Genomic DNA, 7,800 nt, shown 5'->3' on the forward strand with positions numbered 1-7,800 from the left:
CTAATTTACATTTCCTATTTATTTATTTTTTAGGAACCTTCATTCTCTCTGAACTCTATTCTATTACTGGCTATTATATTTAGGCTGCTTGCATCTCCTTTCTTTCCCTGACTTCAATTTTAAGGTAAAAAAGCAATACTAACTGAAGTTTTTTCCTCTGAAAATGGATTGGGCAAATCATTTGTGAGGAAAATGTTATTTCATTTATTTCTCCAAAGTCCTGGATTAATAAATTTAGGAGAAGGATACTGAAGGTAAAATCTGCTAATTACTACAAAAGGGCCTTTTTTAAGGTTCTTTGGGGCAGAACAATATTAGAATTTCCTCCCACACCAGAAAAATTTGAGATACTTATCTTTTTTTTTTTTTATAAGGCAGTCAGTTCCTCATCTCCTCTCTGTATGTCTTGCTGTCCACAGGCTTTCTGGATTTCCCCTCAGCTCTCCTTCCCACCTCCATTCTCCTCAGGGTATTTCCTCGGTCACCTCAGTGATAGACCTGGGTGAAACAAACTCCTAGAAATTTCCCTCCTTTAGTCTAGCCCTGAAAAGAATTTCCACTCATTTAGCATGGTTTCCACACAACATCCAAGAACCTGGGGCAAAAATAAACCAAATCTGGTTCTCCCTCATTTGTCAATAAGTTTGATTTTATAAATTAAACTCTCTCTCCTACCTTCAAGAGTACGTGTCCTCCCTCTTCCTGATTTCTTTCTCTTACATCCACTGTTTCCTTGAAACGGCGTTTTTCTTACCATATTCTCCACTGGCCTGGAGAGATCACATATGTGGTGCCATGGAATGCATCGTACATGTCTGTCATGGCTGTCAGCAGGCTGGTGAATTCCAGAGGAACCTTGGCCATATGGCTAGGTCTGGGGATCATGGCCTAGAACTTGGAGTGCTGTTTCACTAACAGAATTGTTGCGAAGGTAGTGGGGAGGGAGAAGGAAGGTGATGGATAAAAGCAGAGGAAGAGTTAGAGAGGTGAAACAATAAAACTAGGGTGAACACAAAGACGAAAATGGGAAAGAGAAGCCCCCCTCCAATGATCCCTTCCTCCCTTTCTTCCCACCCTCCACTGCCACTGTCCCCCCTGCAGTGATGCTCTCACTAGGGGGCACCTAGTGGCAGTGCTACTAGGAGTCAAAATCTAGATTCCTCCCTCCTAGCCCCCAGATTCCCCATCTCCCTCTCACCAAGCTGTCCCTGCTTCCCCCCACTGCAATATGGGGCTGCAGGGACAGCTGTCGGGCCAGTCATGCAGAAACAATCACAGGATTCCTTCATTAGCCAGGAATATGCTCCTGCACCACCTGTAAACAACTCATTTCTCCAAAACATAGAGGTTTTAATAAAGATTTTAAAAACCTAGCCCGGAGGTTGGTCCAAAAATAAAGTTCAATGACCCCCAAATTTAGTTCCCCTCCTTTTCAACAAGCATACGAACTATTTGGAAATTAAACTCTCCCTCCATCCTTCCTTCAGCAGTGTGTATCTTCCCTCCTCACTTGAGTCCTTACCTTTTACACGAAAATCTTCCTAGAAAGAGGGTTTCTCTTACCATTTTGTCCACCGTCCTGGGATCGTCGAAGTTGGGGTGCAAAGGAATGGTGAGTCCAAAATATCCCAAGATGACTGGTGGCAAGTAAATTCCAGAGGAAGCTGGACAACCTGGCTAGCTCTGGGGACCACAGTCCAGGAATGTCGAGGAGCTGTTTGACTAAGATCCGGGAAAGGGTAGAGGATAGAAGAGGAGGGAGAGGGAGAGAGGGGAGGCCATAAAAGGAAGGGGGAGGAAAGGAGAAGGGGAGACCCCCTCCTCCCTGAACTGCCACTGTCCCCCCCTGCAATGATGCACTCACTGAGGATCAAGGGGAACCTAATGGCAATGAGGCTGGGGGTTCAGACCCTCAGTCGTACCTTGTCACAACCAGTTCCCCTGCTCCTTCTCACCATGCTGCCCCTGCTTCCCCCTGCAACATGGGGCTGCAGGGACAGCTGCCAGGCCATCGATGCAGAAGCCATCACACACTTCAGTAGCCAGGAATACGCTCTTGCTCTACCTGAAATAACCTCATTTTTCCAATTAATCACTTTTTCAAGACCACCCAAGAAGTTGCGCCAAAAACAAAGATTCCCTGACACGCAGATTTAATCCCTCTCATTGTCCCTCCCTCCCTCCCTCAAAAATGTGTGTCTTCCTTCTCCCCTTGTGTCCTTACCTCCCATATCAAATTCTTCCTGGAAGCTGGATTTCTCTTACCGTTTTATTCCCTGCCCTGGGATGCTGAAACACGTCCTGGGAAGGCAGTCAGCAGGCTGGTGAATTCCACAGGAGGCTGGACCATCTCACTAGGCCAGGGTACTGTGGTCCAAGAATCAAGTGAACATGTTTGCATATGAAATTTCATGGTGGAGGGGCTGGGGGAAAAAGACAGAAGCAAGGGCATGGAACAAGGGGAGAGTGAAAGAGGTGAGACAAAGTGGGGAGCGTAAACAGAAAGAGAATAGGAGGATGAGCCAGAAGCCCTCCCAGAATCAATCCTTTCCCCCCTGCCACCATCCCCCATGCAATGCTACTCCCAGTGAGGATCGGAGGCAGAGCTGCAGTGGGACTCACACCTTCCGTTCAACTTCCTCGCACCCAGTTTCCCTGCTCCCCCTCACCGTGCTGTCCCTGCTTCCCCTTTGCAATGTGGGGCTGCGGGGACAGCTGCCAGGACAGCAAATACTCCTTCACCAGCCAGGATTCCACTTCTGCTCTGTCTGTAACTTCACTTCATTCTTCCAGGAAGGTTGCTGATACCTTTCTGCTGGAGGAAACACATATTCTTTTCACAAAGTTTGAAGTGAAAAAGCCCATCGGGTGTTAATTCAAGGAAGCTGCATTTTACCACCGTGACCGAAGTCCACCACGAGGATAACTATTTGTGACATTCTTCTTTCCCCCCCTCATGTACCTCTAGTCAGTTGCTGCCAGTGGCTCTTTCTGACCTGCTCAAGAGAGACCATTAGATCGTTATCCCTTATGTCACCTTCCCCAATAACTCTTGTCCCCTTCTTTCTTACCTTGAGTGCTTTCAACATCTAGCCACCTGACCCTCCACACCTTCCCCACGGGCTCTACTGCTGTTCTTGGGGTGCGGGGCTAGATCTGGATAACTTCTGGGAACATCCTGAGTCCGAGGGTACCGCGGGCATCCCGGCTCCTGGGAATAAACCTATCAACTTTCTGGTACACTTGGGCTTCCACAGCCACAAGGAACCTTGGAAATCCCAGCACATTGTCACTTTGAAGCTACAGTGATAACAACACACTTGATTTGGTGCTTTTAAATGAAAGACTATTCAAATTAAATTCCCATGGAAATGTTCACTCTTACCTACTTTTCAAAATTTCCTACTCATTTCTCTGGTAAAGATTTCCCTTTCTTAATTTTTGGATCATTATCTTAAATACTTATCCCTGACTGAAATTTTCAGGTATATATGTATATGTGTGTGTATATGTATATGTATAAATGGTAATTAGTTTCTTCCACTGAAAGTGGATTAAGGAAATATTCTGTGAGGAAAATGCTAATACATTTTCTTTACTTCTCAGATAAGGATTCTGTGATAAATGTTTCTGAAATAAAGTACACTGAAATAGAATTTTCAAACTCGATTGGAAGAGTCCAGGGTTAGAATCTCCTTCACCCTAAGCACGAGGCAGAGGCAAAAATTTAGTTTAGTCATGGCTCATTTGGGAAGGGGAGTGCAGGTCCCAGGGTGGCGAAGCCTGCTGCTGCCCTTTTCCCTTCACTCACCTCCTCCTCCGATGCGGCCGCTACTCCGGACACGGTCGTGAAGCGGGGAAGCTGGTCCAGCAGCTCGCGTGGGGCATACGGTGCCAGGCCTGGCAGGGGCTCTTCTTTCCCCATGCCTCCGTGGGACTCACTGCTGGCCCTGGGGGAAGTTCAACGGTAGAGTTTCTTAAGGCTGTTCAAATAGCTGAATGACTCTAACACTGAACAGGGTTTAGATACATTTCTGTGTGAAAAATGATCACTCAATTGATTTGTCTTTCATCTATGAAATCATAGAAAAAACCCCACAGCCCTGCTGGCCCGACAAAGGAAAGGAAATATGCAGAATTTTCTTCCATCTTACTAAGGACGAAGGGGACTCTCTTTTTTCCATCAAGAAGTCATTTCCTTTTGTCTGGCTTTACTGTAACTGAAATTGAAATATTTAGAATTTACTTCCATCTTAGTAAGGATAGAGGGTACTCTTTTCGCTTCAGGCAGTCAGCTCCTTTTTTCCTCTGGCAATTTTATCCTCACTTTCGCAGGATGCCTTCAGTTCTCCCTCCCTTTCAGGTCTCCTCAAGGGGTCTTCCTGAAACACAAGAGGGCCACAACAGGTGGAGCCTAGACCAGTCTTTTCCCACTCCTTCCCCCTCCATCTCCTCGATTTGGAAATAAACCTTTTCTCTGGTTATTTCTACCCTAAAAGAATTAAAACTTAGCTGCCTGACGTAATCGGCAAATACTACTCTCAGAATAAACAAATATTACTTTCAAAATTCACTATTCCCTTACATCATTCATGAGACAGAACTCATTCCCCCTCCGAAGTGGTCTGTCCTCCCACAAGAATCTTGCTAATATACCTCCCTCAGTGGAACAAATGCTATTCCCATAAACTCTGTTTCCCCTCTTCTCAGAACAGTCTTTGTCTTACACCAAACTCGAGGATGGGCACCACTCTTACTTCTCTGGGCATCTCAAGTGTCTCCCTCCTTCGTTGCACATTAGGTGCTCTTGCCCTGGACATGATCAATGACAAGTCAAACCAGGCTTAACGAGGAAATAACACAACTTTTCTCACTCACCCTGGAAGGCTCAGTTCATCCCCTTTAGGATTCAGAAACAGCATTTCCTGAAAATTAGGGAAATATCACAAATTTATTTCACATGGAATTCTCAGACTATTACAACTTCATCTCAAATCAGTCATTTCTTCCCTCTCAGTAGAAATCCTGAGGGCAAATGTTACAAGTGGATAAAGCACAGCCTGGAAGTCAGAAGACTGAACTCATGTATCATAAAAGTTGGAAGGCCCCCCCCCCGCCCCGCCCCCCTCTTCCCACCGAAAACGAGTCAGGGGATAGTCTGTGAGGAAAATCTTTTAGAGATGGACTTATCCTGACCGAAGAATGAGAAATGAGCAAAACTAGTGCAGCTCTGACAAGATTGTATGTAAAACATCCGCAGGTGTGCTGGAAAGAAAGAAGGCGTCTTAAAAACCTACCCCGGGGGATTTTCCCCAGAGTCCTACTGGCTTTAGACTCTCTTACTAGTAAAGTTTGTGGGGGGACACTTTTCTTTTTCTTCCGGCGTCTCTGCCTGGATGGTTTCCCTCAGACTTTTCGGAGAGGCCTCCGGCCCTCAGCCCGCTCCCTCAGTGAATCTCCTCAGAGAGCGGAGGGGCGGAGCCTGCGGGACGCGACGTGGGCGGAGCCTCCTCCTTCCCGCGCTCCTCCCTCCCCCCCGCCCCTTGCTCCCTCAAGAACCAGCAACCCTCCCCCAACGCACACTGATCCAACTAATAAAAAAAAGATTTTTAAAAATAAATCACTCACATTGTTACACACATACGTTACAAGAAGAATTGTGATAAACGAATAAACACACATTTCAGGAAAAGGTAGATGTTCCCTGGTTCTGAGGAGATATTAAGTACATATTCTTAGGGGCATTGTGGCTTTGAAATTCATTTCCACACTTTACCTCAGTTTTCTCTGAGTTATAGGAGTTAACCCCATTTTGTTTTTTACCTTATCAATTGCAATATAAGGGTAACTTTCAGAAGTTTGGAGTTCTTGTCCAGTCAGGCAATATTCTGTGAAGACAATCATTTAAAGAATGACCAATCCAACAATGAATGAGAAAAAAAAATTGGCATTGTTCTGACAGGACTCTGGAGAATAAAGTAGAGATTCTGAATTGCTAACTACTAGCATACTTTTTTCTCTAAGAGTATTTTTTTTCTTCAGCCTATTTGCCTTTTCTGTTTCCCATAAACTTGCTAGAGACCTCCTCACTCTCTTTCTCCCGTTTCCTACTACCAAATCCTCGGCGTCCATTTCTGTTTTCCTCAGGTCATCTGGGTTAATCCCATTTTGCTTTAACTTTATCTTTCGCTACCACCTACAGAAAGGGTGACTTCACAGAAAGTCATGGAAGTCTGGCTTCCTTCCTTCCCACTGAACCTCAATCAGGGAACAGTCTGTGAGGAAAATCTTTAGGAGATTGACTTACCCTGACCAAAAAGAATGGTAGGAGAACTAAATAGCGCTGCTCTAACAGGATTGCATGGAAAACAGAAAACATTCACCGGTCTTTTCAATATTGTGCCACTAATCATGGTTTAAGGAATTTTCTGTGGAAAAAAGTCATTACAAGGTTGTTTTGCCTTCCATAATCAAAATTATAGGAAAAAGTATAATCTTCCTTAGCTAGAAACAAAAGGTTACAATAGTTGATTGTCTTTTTTAGTCAAGATAATCGAATTTTTTTTAAAAGCCTCCAGGTTTTTTTTATACTCCAGGGTGCAGAAAACCCTCGGCTAGTCCTCCTAAGGACCCTTTCTCCTCACCAAATCACCTCAAGGCGTTTCTATCAGTTTTGACCGAAACCCATTTTACTTTTTTAAAAAATCTATCACAAACTCCCTGAAAGGTGACATCGGGAGACTGAACTCATATATCATGAAAGATAGGAGTGACCCCCCGCCCCCCCCCCCCCCCCCCGCCAACTACTTCCCAGCGAAAACGAGTCAGGGGATAGTCTGTGAGGAAAATCTTTTAGAGGTGGACTTATCCTGACCGAAGAATGAAAAATGAGCAAAACTATGGCAGCTCTGACAAGATTGTACGGAAACATTCGCAGGTGTGCTGAAAAGAAAGAAGGAAGGCGTCTTAAAAACCTACCACGGGGGATTTTCCCCAGAGTCCTACTGGCTTTAGACTCTCTTATTAGTAAAGTTTGTGGGGGGACACTTTTCTTTTTCTTCCGGCGTCTCTGCCTGGATGGTTTCCCTCAGACTTGTCGGAAAGGCCTCCGGCCCTCAGCCCGCTCCCTCACTGAATCGCCTCAGAGACCGGAGGGGCGGAGCCTACGGGCCGCGACGTGGGCGGAGCCTCCTCCCTCCCCCCGCCCCTTGCTCCCTCAAGAACCAGCAACCCTCCCCCAACGCACACTGATCCAACTAATAAAAAAAAAGATTTTTAAAAATAAATCACTCACATTGTTACACACATACGTTACAAGAAGAATTGTGATAAACGAATAAACACACATTTCAGGAAAAGGTACATGTTCCCTGGTTCTGAGGAGATATTAAGTACATATTCTTAGGGGCATTGTGGCTTTGAAATTCATTTCCACACTTTACCTCAGTTTTCCCTGAGTTATAGGAGTTAATCCCATTTTGTTTTTTTACCTTATCAACTGCAATATAAGGTTAACGTTCCGAAGTCTGGAGTTCTTGTACAGTCAGGCAATATTCTGTGAAGACAATCATTTAAAGAATGACCAAACCAACAATAAGAGTGAGAAAAAAATTGGCATTGTTCTGACAGGACTGTGGAGAATAAAGTCGAGGTTCTTAAAGGCTTACTACTAGCATACTTTTTTCTCTAAGAGTATTTTTTTTTCTTCAGCGTATTTGCCTTTTCTGTTTCCCATAAACTTGCTAGAGTCCTCCTCACTCTTTCTCCCGTTTCCTACTACCAAATCCTCGGGGTCCATTT

The sequence above is a fragment of the Tachyglossus aculeatus genome, chromosome 19 (genome assembly GCF_015852505.1).
Source record: "Tachyglossus aculeatus isolate mTacAcu1 chromosome 19, mTacAcu1.pri, whole genome shotgun sequence".
Taxonomy (NCBI): Eukaryota; Metazoa; Chordata; class Mammalia; order Monotremata; family Tachyglossidae; genus Tachyglossus; species Tachyglossus aculeatus.